Source organism: Phaseolus vulgaris, chromosome 1, assembly GCF_051622355.1.
Source record: "Phaseolus vulgaris cultivar YP4 chromosome 1, ASM5162235v1, whole genome shotgun sequence".
NCBI lineage: Eukaryota > Viridiplantae > Streptophyta > Magnoliopsida > Fabales > Fabaceae > Phaseolus > Phaseolus vulgaris.
The window spans coordinates 6,472,999-6,492,118 of record NC_143498.1 but is presented as its reverse complement, the minus strand read 5'-3'; the positions used below and the strand labels follow the sequence as shown (position 1 = coordinate 6,492,118).

Sequence of the window (19,120 nt, the reverse complement as noted above, 5' to 3'; positions counted from 1 at the left end):
CTCTCTCATGTTTCTTCTTTTCTTTTTTAACTTCTGCATTGCTTTATATTTTGCGCTTTATATTTGAAAGTGAATTTAATTTTGTAATTGGGTAACAGTGAATTAAAAATCATGTTTGATGATGCTCTATTTTAGTATTTTCCTTTTTGATTGAAAATATTTTTTATGAACATTCAAACTGAACGATTGTGTTTTCTTGATTAAAAAGGAATCCAAATTTTGGTCTCTTGCATTCAAAGTTGAAGATTATCGAACCATGATTTTGTCCCGTGTTTCACATTCATAAATTGAATTTTGCTTTTCCTTTCGTTTATTCCTTTTAATTCTTGTTCATTTATAGTTCTACAATTTATATTTTCAATTTATGCATCTAATTCATTTTTTGTTCTTGTTAAATCAATTGCAATTTACATTTTGAATCATGCTCTATTTTATGTTTCCAGTCTTTAAGTTTTTGTACTCTACGACTTTTGCAATTTACTTTCCTGCACTTTAATTTCCAATAATTTATGTTTCCTGCAATTTACATTTCATCTATTTATATTTCTCACAATTTACATTTTAGTCATTTACTTTACTGCATCTTTTAGATGGTCGGTCTCACTTTCTTTCTCTTTCACTTTCTCTAAGTAGAACCATTAGATCGCCTAGTCATCAATTGCTGACTACATGGTTACTTAACTTCTTTTTCATGAACTCTTCTATATTTTAGTTTACATTGCCTTTTATTTTCATGTCTTTTATATTTTGACCCTTAATTTTCAATTCTTTACATTTCATGTTTTGATGAACAGTCTGTTAGACAATTATGTATTGATGGTCTATTCTTTACTTTGTTTTATGTTTTAGTTCGTTTTTCATTCCAATTTCCTTTTTCCCCCCTCCAATTTTAACTTATTTAAGTAGAATATGAAGTAGTGAAAATATAATATATGAGATATGTATTTAGAGATTCGACCTAAGTTAGCCTTATGTTACATCGGGGGAAGCTTAATTTTTGTTTGGAAAATCTGATGCGACTAAAGATATGTCAAACCAGAGCTTGCCTCTAGGGTAAAATCCTAATAAGAACGAGAGGTTCAATCCATTAGACTCAAGGAGAAGGTCAAGTTGTCAATCATCCACCTCTTTTCAAAGGTGAAAAATATTATCTATGAAAGCTTAGCATAACATATCTTGAGTCTACTAATCTAAACTTGTTGGAGATTGTTGAAAAGGGACACCATCCCTATTATCCAAGTATATTTTGTTGTGTTTAACTTCCTTTGTTGTCTTTGGTTTTTTTATACGGGTTGGTACACTCCTGAAGCATCCCCTTTTATTCATTTAGTTTTTGCTGATAAAAAAAAACTTCAAACTATATTTGTTAATAGTTTTGAACAACTCTTCCAAGTTTTTTTCATGTTGGTCAGTTTTGTCTAATATGACCATTATGTCATTCATATATGTTTCAACATTCCAACCAATCAAATTGCATGAGATTCGATCCACCAACCTTTGATAGGTTGTTTTTTATATTCTTCAATCCAAACGATATTTTTTTCTAACAAAAACCAAATATTTCTAGCATAATGTTGTCTTGTCTTCAATACATTCTAATTTAGTTATAACTTGAATAGCAGTCCATGAAACTCAACATCTCATACTCAATACACCATCTACTAGGTTGTCAATGATTGATAATAAATATGAATCTTTTCAACATGGTTTATTTAAACTTGTAAACACTACAAGAAAATCATGAAATAGAAACCAATTTTTAGAGACCGAAATAATTAGTTGCAATAGTAACTAAATTGGTTTCTAAATTAGTTTATATTATTGTTAAATAGTTTCTAAATTGGTATTTAATTAGCAACCAAAGTTTTTGCTACCAAATATACAGGCTGCAGTTTTAACTCCAAGGCCGAATGCAGGTTTGGCCATTGGCCGGAACGGGTCAGATGATAATGTGATGAACGAGAGCAATTTGGTGGATGTAAGGGTAGATCAGGTTCTCGTGGTTCATCAGTCAAAATCTAATATTGATTCTTTATTCACGTTTGACAGCGCAATTGAGAATTGCAATAAAATTTTCTAGGTAAAGACAGATAAGAATGAGGCGTCAAGGGTTTGGTGTGTGGGTAAAGAAGCTGGTTTTTCTTTTCCCGGTCGCGAAGGAGCAATTGTAAACAATTTGTTGTCTCTATCAAAACAGGGAGGTGATTTTTCGAGGAAGTGGAAGGGAGATAGGAGTAAGTTTGTTTATGAAGATAATTAGTCTGAATATCAGAGGGTTAGGTGGCACCATAAAAAGGAATTATTTAAGGGATTTGATCAATAAGGAGTAGACGGATATGGTGTGCTTACAAGAGACGAAGAGTTCGGGTTTAGCCGGGGAAGGTGTACTTTCTTTGGGGGTCTAACGAAATTGATTGGGTTGAGAACAAAGCTTGTAATAGTGTTGGAGGAGTTCTTACAATGTGGAGTAGTAAGTCTTTTCAAAAGTCTAAGGTGGTAAACGACAGGAACTACTTTGTGATTGAAGGTCTTTGGAAGCGAGGTAATGGGGTAAGTGTAACGGGAGTGAACGTTTATTGCTCTGGTTCCCTACGGGAAAAGAAGGAAGTGTGGAGTGAAATCAATGCAGTTAGACTGAATCAGCTATCAAAGGCTTGGTGCGTCATTGGTGATTTCAATTCTATCAGACGCTAGATTATTCCAGAGAAATAAAAGGCTTCAATGAGTTTATTGAAAGTTCGAAATTGGTTGATATTCCGTTGGTAGGCAAGAAGTTTACCTGGTATAAGTCAAACGAGTTAGTAAAGAGCAGAATTGACAGAGTGTTGGTGTCAAAGGAATGGTTGGATTTCTGGCCAAATTGTCAACAGTTCGTCTTAAGTAGATTTGTCTCTGACCATTGCACTGTTATTCTCAAAGAGGTGTTCGTAGACTCGGCCCAAAACCTTTTAGATGTTTGGACGTTTGGCTTAGAGATAACAGTTTTAAGGAGTTTGTGAGCTCGAGATGGTACTTTTATGAGGTTGTAGGAGACAGGATTTTTATTTTTAAAGAAAAGTTGAAAAGGCTAAAAGCTGACCTAAAAATTTGGAATAAAGAAGCTTTGGTGATGTGAATCTTGCTAACAAGGAGGCACAAAATAAGATCGAAGTTCTGGATGAACGCGATGATGTTTGTGGGCTGATTGGGTCTGAAAGGGAAGAAAGAATGGTTCTCCTTGCTGAACTTAATAAAGCTAAGTTTAAGCAGGAGGCAGTCATGTTTCAGAAAGAACGACAAAGCTGGATAAAACAAGGGGATCTAAATAGAATGTTTTTCCACTCGTTTGTTAAGTGGAGAAGGGTGAGAAATCAGTTGCATGGTTTTCATGTGAATGGTAAATGGTGCGAGGATAAGGAGGTGATCAAGGAAAAGGTTCAGACTTTTTTCAAAGATAGGTTTGCTAGGAACGATGCTTGTCAGGTTCGTTTGGATAATGTTAAGTTTTGCTCTATATCGGACTCTGATAACGATATGCTGATAGATGACTTTTCTGAAGAAGAGATTGTTGAAGATGGTTGCTGCCCCTTCAAGATTGTGTTTGATGAAGACTGATATGTAGTGTTTGATGAAGACTTATATGTACATTTCATTTGTATTTTGCTTTGCTTTAAGTATGTCTTAGGTAGTGCTTAGAGGTTGTCTAAGAGTGGGCTTTTTGCTGAGTAACTCACCTCATAACTACTGGCCATGTGATAAGAACAAGCATAAGTTTTCTTAAACTGTTTTTCACATGTTTTACAAAAAACACGTTTACTGCATAAAAATAAATCTGTTCTTTTCTAAATAAACAGATTCATTTTTTACACTGATGCCTTGGCTTTGTCCTGTGAAAATTAGATTTTGTGCATCAAGCATTTTGACTAAGTCTTTTTCTTTTCAAAACGACTGAGTTTCAAATAGTTAAACTTTCTCTGTTTTCGTTTTGAAAAATAAATCTGTTCATCTGTAAATGAATAGATTCTTTTTTGTCTCTGGTGCCATGACAAGCTTAAACGTTTTTCAGTTTTATCTCTGCACCAGAATGGTTGACTAAGTCTCCTCACTTAACAGATTCTATAACTGCTTTTTGAAAATAAATCTGTTCATTTTGTTTTCAATCTGTTCATTTTATAATAGCTTTAACTGTTTTTCAAATATCTATTATAAGTTGGTTCTCTATAAAAGGCAAACTTGTTTTCTGAGTTAATAATCAATTCAACAGTTCATACATTTGCAAAAACAAGTTTTTACAGCAGAGAATCAAAAGTTTACAAAGGATTAGCATTTATTCTTCAAAGATTTCGAAAATCACAAAGTGCTTGTTCTTGGTTTGGTTCCAAAAGCTTGGTGTGAGGTGCAGCTACTGTTCTAGCAATCTTGCCTACTGGTTTAAGGCTGATCTTTGTATCCTCAATCAGGTGTAGTCGTTTCACTTCTTATTCCTTGTAATAGTTTGGTTGAACACTCTTCTTCATAGGTGTTCTTGGAGAGTGTGTGTGTGTGAGCTGAAATAGGTTTTTTCAGCAAGAGTACCTAAGTTCTTGTAGGTTTCAAGAACAGTGGGAATTGTACTTGGTTGTACTGTGTTTTAGTGATTTCCACCTGTTGTTGGTGAAGACTGGATGTAGCTCAGGTTGAGTGAACCAGTATAACTGCTTGTGTTCATTCTCTCTCACTCTCTGCAATTTCGTTTCTGCATAATTGGTAAAACAGCAAAGAAATAAATCTGTTCAATTGAAAATAAATCTGTTCTTTCTGGGCACTGTGCATACTGTTCTTGATTTCTGAAAAAGTTGTTTGAATCTGATAAGAACATATATAATCTGCTAAAAGCCATTGGAACACATTGACTGTGATAGACTGCTCAAGAAACTGTCAAAGCTATTAATTGAACCTTAAACAATTGCTGAAAGTTGAAGCTTGCTGTTCTGTGATTCATTGTTCTTAATTTCTGGAAAATTGCTTGACATCAAGAAGAACACTCATAGTCTGTCAAAAGTCACTGGAACAGGTTGTTTGCAAAGGTCACTCAATTAATTAGCATGTTATCAATTGAACCTTAATCACTTGCTTGAAATTGAAGTTTGCTGTTTTGTGTTTCACTGTTTTTCATTCTGATATTTGTGTGTGTGCATCTGGAAAATCTATCTACATAGTCTTGTGATTAACCTTGCTGTATTAAAAGCGTTTCAAACAAAAACAGTGCTGAAATAAATCTGTTCATTTTCACATAAATCGATTTATTTTCTGTAAAACTGAGTTAAACACTGTTTCTGCGAGAAAGTTTTAAAAGGTCAATTCACCCCCCCTCTTGAACTTTGGCACTATTAAACCCAACAGAGATTAGGGCTGCGATTTGGAGATGTGATAGTTGCAAGAGTCCTGGCCCTGATGGTTTCAATTTTGGTTTTCTAAAATTCTGATGGGATATTGTTAAAAATGGTGTGGTAGCGGCAGTAAAAGACTTTGCAGTCAACGGTCACTGGCCCAGAGGCACTAACGCTTCGTTCCTTTGTCTTATACCAAAAGTCGAGAATCCCCAGCAACTCGGTAAATTTCGCCCTATCTCTTTAGTTGGGTGCCTGTATAAAATCATCTCTAAAGTGTTATTACTACGCTTCAAGAAAGTGATCAACAAAGGTATTGATGTCAGACAGTCGACTTTTCTTGAAGGGAGGAGTTTGTTGGACAGTGTGTTGGTCGCCAACGAGGTCCTGGAAGAGTATAAAAGGAAGAGAAAAAGTTGCGTTTTCTTCAAAGTTGATTATGAGAAAGCATACGACTCAGTTAGTTGGGAGTTCATTTACTATATGTTGAGGAGGTTGGGCTTTAGTGAGTTGTGGATTCAATGGATAAAAGGATGTTTAAAATCGGCGTCGGTTTCTGTTCTAGTGAACAGTAGTCCAACCAAGGAATTCTTCCCTAAGAAAGGTCTTTGTCAAGATGATCCGCTAGCCCCGTTCCTTTTTCTTATTGTGGCAGAAGGGTTGGTTGGGGCATCAAGGATGACTAAAGAAAAGGGACTGATAGACAATGTGGTAGTTGACAGAGATAAGGTGAAGGTTAGATGTTCTCTGTCAACTCTGCTTACTCTTTAGTGAGGAGGGTTAGTGTGGCGGACCCATCTTCGGTTTTTAGTAAGCTCTAGAATTGTAAAGCGTTTCCTTCAGCTTTGCTTACGGCCTAGAGGGTGTTGCAAAACAAGATTGCTACTAGGGTCAATTTGGAAAGATGAAGGGTGCTGGTGGAAAGTTCCTTGTGTTGTCTGTGCGGAAAGGAGGAAGAGTCATACCGTCACTTATTTTTCGAATGCAACTTTGCTTGGCGGGTATGGTGTTACTGCTTTAAGTGGCTGGGAGTGTCATTTGTATCTCACAATGACCCTATGTCAAACTTTGCGCAGTTTAGGATGAACACGTCCTCTACTTCGATTAATGTGGTTTGGAATACTATTTGGGTAGGGGTCGTGGGGGAGATCTAAATTCGCAGAAACTCGGTTATTTTCAATAGGGGAGTGGCTGACGCGTCGGAAGTTTGTTCTTTGATGCAAAAAAAAGTTTGGTCTTGGATTTCTACAAAATCTCATGCTGCTCCGGTCTCTTTTTCCAGTTGGTGTTTGGAACCCCTGTTATGTATGCATTTGATTCTGTGATGCCTTTTTAGGGATCTAGAGAGGTCTATGTTTTTTCTTTTGTTAATGGGTTGTTCCACTCCTAATGTGGTTCGCATTTATATATTTGTCATTGCTGATAAAAAAAATTTAGAAACCAATCTTTTTTTAGTTTCTAAAATAGTCTCTAATTTAGTTATTATTACAACTAATTATTTTAGTTTTTATTTCATGATTTTCTTATAGTGAAAGTTTATCAAAACTCTGATGGGCTTGGATAAACCTTTATCAATGAACATTGATGATGAGTGACAACTACTTGTAGTGAGTTTCGAGAGTGTGATCAACTAATACCAACTAGTTAGTGGTGAGTATTCTTCTTGTGGCAATTGGGGTACAGAGAACGTGAATGCTTACGAATAGGGTTTTGGTTAATTTGCTACAATGGACATAATAGTGTGAAACAAGCTTAAGACTAGACTAAAATGTAATGTTTCATGGAATAAACTACATGCACTTGAGGATTTTGATACCTGCATGCAGAAATATTGGTTTAGAAATTTCCTGCTAGCTTTTCCACACAAAAATTGCTTAATGATTTTTTATTCTTCCAATTAATAATTAGCTGAATGAGGATCTCCCGGCTCATCCTATGTAACTCAAGTGTTTAATTCTATCAAGAATTATCTCTGAGTTGTTCACTTTTATTAACTTTATGAAGGTCAAAGTCCACAAGGTCTAACCATACACATTTTTGGGCATATTATAATTTTGGAGATCTACGTCAAATTCTTCGAAACGCACTTTTAATTATTGAGTTTTTTAGGCTACAAGTTGAAAAGTATGCTGGAATTTTGGGTTACGTGTTTGGAATTGCTTCCATATGTTTTTTCTTTGTCCGTTACCTTTTACACATACAGAAAATTGTTAGTGCTTCGTTCTGCCACCACACACTCTTTCTTGCTCCCATGTCCAAGAAGAATATGTTCAAGAAATTAACTCAAAGAAACATATGAGGCCATTTTCGGGGGAACATTCACCAAAACAATTTATGTACCAATCACATGTAGAAGTTTCTTAACTAAACAAACATTATTTTGGGACTCACAGAAATTGTAAGGTCATTAAAATTATTTTTCAAAATATAAGCTTTTAAAACGAAGAATTTAGGATGGTTTTAGAAACTCAAAGAACACCATCAACAAAATTACATGATTAAATACCGAAATAAAAATTCATGCACTTCACGAATATTTAAAATTTTGTATGGATTAAAATGAGTTACGGAAACAAGATAGAAACGCGGTTTCTGAGTCAAAGTCTACGTTTTAAGTATCATATATACGTCTTCGAACAATTTTGTAAAAGGAAAAATGTGGTACTTTATAGCTATATGTGGTCCTTTATAGTATTTTTTTAATAACTGTTGAGATCACCACTATTCTAAACTTCATATGTTCCTTCATTTCAGGCTCATCTGGTCTATCACCGCTGGGAGTGCTAATCCTGTATCTAGCACGTAAGACTTATCATATTAATTTCTAAATTCTTTAATTACACAAAATAATAGACTTCTATTAGTAGTTCTCAAATTTCCATTAACAGAAATGTTGTTAAAATCTTTTTGCATGCTATCGACTATTGTATTTGGCATTGAGTTCGATGTAGGTCATAATGCTAGTAAAGATATTCTTTAACTGTTGGATTTTGTGTCTGTTTTGAGAGTGTGTTTCAATGTTGGGTTGAGGGTTGTGGGGTCTCAGTATCTTGTATTTTATACGTGTTTTTTAGTATTGTCATGTAAGGTCTGGTGGATCCTTGCTGGTGCAAGGAAACTTGTTTTTGGTTTTTGTATAAGGGATGGGGTTTTTGGTTTTTCAAATCATGCATAGATACAAGAGTCTTAACATTTGAAGACTAGCCTTGTGGTACCTTAACACCTTTAAGAAATTCACAAAAACTTATTTTCTCATTCTTCGACAAAGTGTAACACGCTGCAGGCAAATATGTATGTTTACCAACTTCTCACGGTGCCAATTCCTCTCGTATATTCATCTCAATCAAATCCAGACATGCATTCACATCATCCTTCAATTTACCTTTAATGTTCAGAAGTATTCTGATTAAGCTGTTACACACATTCTTTTATATACATGCATTACATCTATATAATGTTTACATCTAACTAATAAGTGCCAATGTGTAGTTTTTATGATTGAGAAAATTGAACACTTTGGAACTTAATTGTTGCTTAATGTAAGAAAATTACCCTAATCTGAGAATTATTGAATCTGATTATATATTTTGAACCAAGAAACAAATGAAGAAATTTAATCTCAATTTTTGTGTAAATTGCAGATGAATATGAAGCATTGAAAGAATTATTCAAGATGCCATTGACCGAAAGAAAGTAAAAACTTAATTGGATCACAAGAAGATTTAGCTCAAGCTAGAGGATTTAGCTCAAACTAAAACTGTCCAGAGTTGATTAAAGGTGCAGTACTAATCTAGCCCAGGCTAGAATTGCTAGCTCAAGCTAAAACTGTCCAGAGTTGATTAAAGGTGCAGTACTGATCTAGCTTAGGCTAGAATCGCTAGCTCAAGCTAAAACTGTCCAGAGTTGATTAAAGGTGCAGTACTGATTTAGCTCAGGCTAGAATCGCTAGCTCAAGCTAAAAATGCACCGAAAGATCTAGCTTAAGCTAAATTGGCTAGCTTGAGCTAAAGTTGATTATATAAATTTTGAAACACAACTCAAAAGGAGCAGTGGAGAAAGATTCAATTTTTATAGAGAGAGATTAGTGAGAGAAGGAGGAAAAACCTCTGTTCTTAGGAGAAGAACTTGCTCATATCAGCCCTTCTTATGCAATCCAGATCAAGAATGAAGATTGGAGGAGCTGTCATGAGTGGCTAAATTCTTTCTAACTTGGGATTGAATGTAATTTACCTTGATCAAATGCATTCTTGGTGATATATATATATATATATATATATATATATATAATATTATCTTTTCTACTTGTTCTTGGTATTTTCGTTTTATGCTTATTGCTTGATTCTGTCTGATCAATAGAGTCTTGATTTTGATCCTTAAATTCAACTGGAAAGTACCTTTAAGGATCTGAAATAGACGAAAATACATGATAACTTGTAATGCTAGGAATAGATTCCAGGTTATTAATTGCATCATAGATCTGTTCATAAAGCTGGATGATTTGTTAGATATTTGAGGAATCAGTATTTGATAAATTATCTTATGAATTTCATTTGTGAGGAATCAAAGTGAATGACTTTAAATTAAGCATAAAGAATAAGTAATTTTGAGTATTATATATTGTATTATTCAAAATACAGATGATTGAGATAGACGCAATTCAATCCCAAGTATCTTTCTCTATATTTGATAAGTTGGTTTTGTTACGTCCTGAATCAAACCCTAACTCTCCGAGTTATTCGTGAATTCTTTAATTTGGTTATGGACAAAGTCTCAAAATTATTTTCTATACTTAATGAGTTTTATAACAGAACATCTTAATTAGAATTGTTCCCTGTGGGTTCGACATGCGTACTTTAAAGAGTAATATATTACAGTTGATTCGGTACACTTGCCGAGAGAAATCAACACTAACTTACTCCAATACATAAGATAAAAAAAGATTGACCTCTTTTGATGTGAGTTGATTTTAGATTGTTCCATTTTAGAGGTGACATTTTACTTAGGATTGATATTTTTAACAATTAGATAGTAAGACCTAGGGAAGATTCTCATTGGACACGAACTTAACCAAGTGGTTAAGTAAATGTGAAGGTTCACTTCCAAAGGCAAAAGGAAAAACACATTATATAATGACGATGATGTATGGTGTGAAATTGAAAGAGCATGGAAGGAAACATAATAAGATGACAGAGACCGAATGAAAAATGGAGGAAAATAAAAACATAAACACAAAGAGAAAATGGTGGAATGGAAGATGAAAAGAAAAGATGAAGGAAAAGGAAGCTTATGAATGATGGGAGAGAGGTGGACACGCCACTTGGAGGGTGGTTTCCTCCAAGATAAGTGTAAAGGGTCGCCACTTGAGAGCTCTCAAATCACTCAAGATAAGACCTAATGCTAAGAGGACACAAGCCTCACAAACACCTCACACAAGTTGTGCAGAGTAACTTTACTATTCAAATTCAACATGAAAATACATGGAGTATGACACCCTATTTGTAGGAATGGGTGCCTTGGTGGGCAAGAAGGGCAGGGGTAGGGTGGTAAATGTTTGAGAGGCTGCCTTTAGGGTTTGACTAAGTCAAAAACGCACCCTATGTTTGTTCTTCTAGAAACTAGGTCAAATTTCCTTCTTAAAGGGCTAGAAACAAGACAAAATGATAACTACACCCGCTATTATGCTAAAGGCACCTTATTCTAGCCCATCTTGCTATTTGGATCTCCAATGTGAGCCCAAATTATTTACAACTTGTTTTATTCTTAAGAAGACTAGAAGGAAGAATAATTGATGTTCTAGTTTTTGCCCATTCTCCTTCTGGTAAGGTCTGCTAGATCCTTGGTGGGGTCTTTACTTGAAAGTTGAGATGACTTCTTATAGTGTGGATGGTAATGTGAGTCCTTGGTCATCTCTTTATGGGCTTGGATTGTATCATGCCCCCCAAGTTTGAGAGAATCCAACCTCGAATTTAGAACTCATGCAAACAACATAGTTAGTTTAAGCTTGAGGAGTTTAAAAGTGGAAGCTCTATATACAAGCCATGTTGGGAAATAATATTTGAGGATGAAAGTACTTGGTGAAAAAAATCCTCTTAAAAGGTGAGAATCCATAGAAGGTGTTTGATTTTCATCCCAAAACTTCTTTGTCCAAGATGTTAAGTATTTAGATGTATTTGCTAATGAAAAAGATAAGGAAGAGGACACCTTGGAGGTGCAGTTTGTAGCATGGCACGAGTCAACATGATTGATTTAGTTGTGTAAGATGATAGTTTATGACCCGATTATCTTTTCTTTCTCTCTCTTTTTCATTTTCTCTTTTGTTTTTTATTTTTAGTTGGTACCCATGAACTTCTTTGGGAGATAGGGGTTTTAATATAACCTTATGCACTTGGAAGTTGAAAGACATTTTGTTTGTTTGGTCATCATGTAGAACTTGTCTATCATATTGCCAAGGCCTCCCCAAAAGAACATGTGTTGCTTCCATAGACACAACATTACATAAAACCTCATCTTTATACTTTCCTATAACAAAAGTTATGAGGACTTGTTTAGTAACCATGATTTCACCCTCTTTATTAAGTCATTCTTGTAGGGCTTTGTATGAGAGATAGTGGGTAGTCCAAGCTTTTCCACCACTCTTGTACTTGCCACATTAGTACAACCACACCCATCTATTATCATGGAACATAACTTGTTGTTGGTAAGGTCGCGTGTGAGGAAAATATTTTCTCTTTGGCTGTCATCCAAAGGTTTTGGAATTGTTCTCAACATGCGCCTTATCACCAATAAGTCACCTTCACACGGTACTACATTTTCGTAATTTTGAAGGCCACTTAATGGATTGGGACAAGTGTCATTTTCATAGTACCCGTTGAAAGCTTTTTTCAATCTACGATACGAGTAATATTTCGTTAGAAATCTACGACATCGAATAAGTAAACTTTAAGCCTAACTCAACCTTATATAACTGACTCATAGTAAGGTTTGCACCCACTTATATACTATAAAATATCCTTATATCTAGTCATCGATGTAGAATATCCAACATAACCCCTTACGTCGAGACTATCAACTCGTGCATGTGACTATATATTTATGAGTGGTCTGATAAGTCCAACAAACTCTTATTATGATACACTCTAATTGACTATGATACTATATTAAGAAGTAAACTTTAAGTCTAACTCAATCTTATAAAACAGTAAGATGATGTTTGCATTCACTTATATATTATAAAATATTTTTATCTATAGTTGACGTTGGATCTCAGACATACTTCCCATTTTTAAAATTAAATTTTAATTTATCAAAAAAAATTCTCATATTTTCTTCATCTAATTTAAAAAAAATCAAAATTTTAATCCTCAAAGTGAAATAAATAAAGGTTTTTAACCCATATTAAATGTTAATTACCTTAAAGATTAAAAGAATTGTGATTTTCAATAGGTTAAAAGAGGTTAGAGGAACACAAATTGAAGTTAAAAAATTTATAGAAACTATTTAAAAAAATACGTATGCATTTTTTACAACCATCACTCCATTAGGTCTTAGGACACATTACTGTTACATAAAAATATATTTATAGATAGCAACGTGAAAAAAAATTGTTAATATTTCTTTGTGCTAGACATTAAATTTACACTTTTTTTTTATGTTACTAAGTATGGATGTGCAAAGTTTGGATTTTATGAACGATAAATATTTTACAAAATACTTTAGTGCATTACATTACCAGCGTAATCACTCAAAGTAAAAAATTTATTGCAGGTATTCTGATAGGATGGGCTTACAAAGTTTTGATTGGATTGTCATTCATAATTGTTATTTTTATATATAAATGGAGAAAAAGACATATGTCAATGTATGAAAATATTGAAAATTACTTTAAACAAAATAGTTTGGCACCTATTAGATACTCGTACAAGGAAATCAAGAAGATGGTTGCAGGTTTCAAAGAGAAGTTAGGTGAAGGAGGATTTGGCTCTGTTTTTAAGGCAAAGTTGTGCAGTGGGCCTTCTGTGGCCATCAAAATGTTAGGCAAATCCAAAGCAAATGGACAAGATTTTATCAATGAAGTTGCGACCATTGGAAGAATACATCATCAAAATGTGGTATGATTAATTGGATTTTGTGTTAGTGGCTCAAAGCGTGCTCTTGTTTATAAATTTATGCCCAATGGATCTCTTGATAAATTTATTTTCTCAAAAGAGAGAAATATACATTTAAGTTATGAAAAGATATATAATATATCAATTGGAGTGGCTCGTGGGATTGCTTATCTGCATCATGGGTGTGAGATGCAGATTTTTCATTTTGACATCAAACCTCATAACATCTTACTAGATGAAAACTTCATCCCTAAGGTTTCAAACTTTGGATTGGAAAAGTTATATCCAATAGATAATAGTATCGTCACAATGACTACAGCAAGAGGAACCATTGGATATATGGCTCCATAGCTATTTTACAAAAATATTGGAGGAATATCCCATAAAGCTTATGTTTATAGCTTTGGAATGTTTTTTATGGAGATGGCGAGCAAGAGGAAGAATCTAAATCCCCATGTAGACCACTCAAGTCAACTTTACTTTCCACTCTGGATCTATGATCATATCGGAGAAGAGGAAGATATAGATATGGAAGATTTGACTGAAGAGGAAAAGATAATAGCAAAGAAAATGATTATAGTGTCTCTTTGGTGTATACAATTGAAACCAAGTGATTGACTGATAACTGTCGTTTTGCTGTCAAATTAATATGATTCTAGCGTAGACTTGTCTAACACTAGAGAGATGATAGTATAATTATGGACAAATGTCCCCAAGTCGTCTCCCAACGAATCCAATAGTAAAATTAGTTGATCAGGGTTTAAAATCTATCTGCAAGCAATAAAAGTTAGCAATAACAATAAAGATAAAAAGGGAGTTTGAGATAGTTGTGCAAAAAATATAAAAGAGATTAAAATAGAAAATAAAAAAGCGGTTGATCCTAAGTTCTTCCACCATTGAATTCTTCATAGGTTCTCTAAAGATTAATCTTTTCTCAATCCTCCAACAGAGCTAAACCAGATTGAACATGCATCAATCTAATTCAACTGAAACTCACCAGTAAAACATGCGTCTACTAGTTTAATCAATACCCACTTTTTTCCATGCGTATACTCCATGGGAATGCTTACCTCCTCTCTCTTGAATCATGCGCCCAAGAAATTAATTAGAACGATGCGAACTAACTAAGAAACCAAAGTTTAAGACAAGGAAGACTCTCAATCATGCGTTCAAGTACAACCTCTCACAAAAACTAGTTTTCCAGAAAACTAGTTTTCCAGAAGATTAGACAATAAAAACAACTGCTATAAAGAATTGAAAAATGAAACTTTTATTGAACAGAACCTCAGAACTCAATGGGAAATTACAAAAGAATCAACCAAAAAGTTTTAGCCTTCCATGCGGAGGCAAAACAAAAGAATTACTGAGAAGAAAATAAACTAAGAAAACCCTATGAAGCTCTCTCTCTTCTCCTTGATGCTTGTGTCCTTTTATAGGCTTTCCTGCTCCAAGGATCTTGGGAAAATATTGCAGTTTAGATTTTGTAAACAGTTTCCACTTTCCATAATTCTTTTTATTTAACAGAAGATTTGCTTCCAATTCTGTTTCTGAGATATTGTAGCTTTTATTTTCTCTTTCTTCTCCTCAGAATTTGTTTTCTGTTTTGGTTCAAGAAGCAACTTGGACTTTTGCATATTTGGCCCATTCACAAAGGTAGATGCTTCCTCTGGATAATTTACTCTAAAAACACAAAATTAACAATAATAATAGTTAAAGCCCAAATAAACCCAATTATAAGAATATTAATTAAAACAATGGATTTATTTATTATTATAGTCCAATAATCTATGAATAAGGCTAGTGAGTGTGAATAAATATATGTTCACCATCGACCCTCAATGAATAGAGTAGTGGAAATGCTTGAAGGAGACATTGAAGACTTGGAAATACCTCTAAAGCCTGCTTTATTTCCATATGAAATGAGTAGAGATGGTGAAATAATAAACTCGACATCGAATGAATTGAACTCGTTCTCCTAATTATTTAATATAAAGTATAAGTATATATGCAATTTGTTGATTATTAATTCTGATTTTATTATTAATTCTGATTTTATTACCCTTAAACTATTTTACCGTTATATTGCATTCTTGGTCAGTATACAGGTCTGTTAGTATTCCTTTTTTTATAGCTTCCAGTAATTGTAATTTTATTATATATATGATTGAGTAAATCAAAATGAAGAAGATGACTTTTGCAATTTTGTGCAATTACGTTCAATCAGTCTCTACAACCTTTTGCCTTCTCTTATTTCCTTCAATTAGTTCCTACAACTGTTGTGTACAGACTAACTAAGGCTTTATATGGTCTTAAACAGGCACCAAGAGCTTGGATCAAAAGGATTGATTCATTTCTTCATGCCACTGGATTCAAAAAATGTGCATCAGATCATGGTCTTTATGTAAAGACTAATGATCATGGAGATTTGCTAATTTTATGTCTTTATGTTGATCATGTGTTTTTTACAGGAAGTAATCTCAAAATGACTGGTGATTTCAAGCATATCATGATGAAGGAATTTGAGATGACTGATCTCAGTCTTATGTCCTACTTTTTGGACATTGAAGTCATCCAAGGAGATGATGGAATCTTCATTCATCAGAGGAAATATGCTGATGAGTTTTTAAAGAAGTTTAAGATGAAGGATTCAAACCCAGTTAAAACTCCAATTGAAACTGGAATTAAGCTCACGAAGAAAGGTGATGGGCAAACTGTAGATGCAACATACTTTAAGCAGATTGTTGGGAGCCTTAGATATCTCACGTGTACTAGACCCGACATATGTTATGTTGTGGGATTGGTCAGTCGATACATGGAGTTACCTCGACAAGTTCATTTACAAGCTGTAAAGAGAATTATGCGCTACATCAAAGGTACTACAACTTTTGGTCTATTTTACTCTTCATCTAAGAAGATTGAAATCGTCGGATACTCAGACAGTGATTGGGGTGGAGATTCAGACGAGAGGAAGAACACTAGTGGTAATTGTTTTTTGATCGGAAAGACTGTTTGCTTGTGGTCATCAAAGAAACAGTCAATTGTTGCATTATCTACTTGTGAAGCTGAGTATGTAGCAACAGCAGCAAGTGCTTGTCAATCAGTTTGACTTAGCAATATCATGACTCAAATTGGTTTTAATATAGATGTTCCAATTAAGATTTATGTTGATAATGTCTCTGCAATTAATCTTGCAAAACACATTGATATTCGATATCACTTCCTGCGAGACCAAGTTGGGAAAAACATGATCAAATTGGAATACTGCAGATCAGAATATCAGATTGCAGATATTTTCACTAATCCATTCAAGATTGATGCTTTCATCAAGTTAAGAGATATGTTGGGCATGAAGGTTGTTCCAAATCAGAATTAAGGGAGGATGTTGATTATTAATTTTGATTTTATTATTATTAATTCTGATTTTATTACCCTTAAACTATTTTACCTTTATATTGCATTAATGGTCAGTATACAAGTATGTTAGTATTCCTATTTTATAGCTTCCAGTAATTGTAATTTTATTATATATATGATTGAGTAAATCAAAATGAAGAAGATGAGTTTTGCAATTTTGTGCAATTACGTTCAATTAGTTTCTACAACCTTTTGTCTTCTCTTATTTCTTTCAATTAGTTCCTACACAATTGATCCTTAACGGAAGCCTACTTTCTAGTGAGTGATGTATAATAAAATTTTGTTTTACATTCAACTTGTTTGTCATTTTAAGTAGAAGTACATCTATAATATTTTACATTTATAAAGTTAAAACAAATGGGTTACTAAATTTATTATTTTGTTCCAAAGTTTGCAAATGCAGAATCATGAACTCATTCTACCTGAATATGCATGGTGACATTCTACATTTTTTGTGTAGACAATACTTGTCTTTTCTATTTTTCATGTGTTGGATTGCATAACTTTTCCATGACCAAAAGAGTAATATTTAGTAAGTTTTAATCCAAATAAACATTAAATGATTTTTTCAAGAAAATAGATACTCTAAATTCTTTTTGTCACAACAACTTTGTTTTTATATTGAAGAGTTTATAATGGTACGTTAAATGTATCCACACATTTATATCAATTAAATTGTACCGGAATGGGCGAGGCCGACCCTTGGTCTCATTGCCCGAGATCGGGTCAACTTGATCGAGACCCTGGCCGAGGCCTGAGAGACTTGGCCGACGACCCACCTGGCCGAGGCCCTGGGAGACCTGGCCGAGACCTTAGAAGACTTGATCGAGACGACCAAGACCGGGGAAATCTGGCCGATGGCCGACTCATACCTGAGGATGAGGCCGACGGCCAATCCTGATTACCATTAACGCTCAAACCAAGGTCAGCAAAGTTAATCCATCATTAAGAATTAGGTAATGCAACCCTAAGCGGTATCCACCTCGATAAACGGGCCCAACAATGTAGGTCCATTAGAATAATATAAATAGCATGCATCCCAAGAAATAAGGTACGTCATTTATCATTGTTCACCTACCTGAGAGCTGACCACCCGCTTTACTGACTTGAGCGTCGGAGTGTCTTCGCAGGTACCCCCACCATCCGGTGTTCACCCGAGACCAAGTGTCGAAGGAGAAGCAGGAGGACGAGAAGAATCCCAGCTCATCATCCAGTTATCTGCCCGACCGAAGGAAGGAGAAGAAGACTTCAATAGTTCTCTAGGTCCCATCTCCCTAGTAGGAACATAAATTAATGATAAAAAGTCATTTATCAAGAAAATAATTATTTATAAAATAAATGAAAATTAAACTTACATGTATATATTTTAAATTTATAAAAAAAAATACTTGTGAAATTAAAATCTAGATTTAATTAAGTTTTAAACTCCTCATTAATTTAGGTATTTTCAAATTGAATCTCTAGTCAAAATTTATGTTTTAATGGTATTAAAAAATGTTTATATCTTTCAATTCCATAGGTTTTAATTATTTTTACATTCACATTGATATAACTGTTATCCTACTTATTTGTAATATAAATATAAATATTTTAGTTAATAAGAAATTTTGTAGTTAATATAAAATGAAGAAATAATTTATCTTTCAAAATATAAAAAAATTATCAGATGTATACAATCCAAGATTTTTTTTACTGAAATGGTACCATTGTTTAAAGTATTTGAATTTTTTACTTTTTTTATAAAAATAAGTAAGTCATCCCTCAAAGTACGATTTTCTCATTATATGTTTTAAATTTTTTTTATTGAAATCATTATGTTAATACGATTTTTGCTTTTGGTTTTTGAAGTTGTGTTGGTTCACTTTAGTTTTTTTGAGTTTTTATATTAAAAAGTGAATTTTAAGTATAACTCAATCTTATAAAATCAATTTATAATGTAAGACTTATTACAAGAAAACTTAGAATTCCATACTGCCAAAATCGTAATGCAATAAAAAAAATTAATTTTTTTAAAATTTTTATGTTTTTTAATTATTTCGGATTATTATTTATCATATTATGATTTTTATTATACTTATTATTAATAATAATAATTATATTAAAAATAATAATAATATAAATTATATTAATAATAATAATATAAATTATATTATTAATAATAATAATAATATAAATTATATTATTAATAATAATAACAATATAAATTATATTATTAATAATAATAATATAAATTATATTGAACTTTATGTACTT

At 33.4% G+C, this 19,120-nt stretch overlaps 1 pseudogene; it reads left to right on the top strand.

The window, feature by feature from the left end:
* Positions 1-13,008: 13,008 nt before the first annotated feature.
* LOC137815364 (rust resistance kinase Lr10-like) lies at positions 13,009-16,559 on the top strand (annotated as a pseudogene).
* The last annotated feature ends 2,561 nt before the right edge of the window (positions 16,560-19,120 follow it).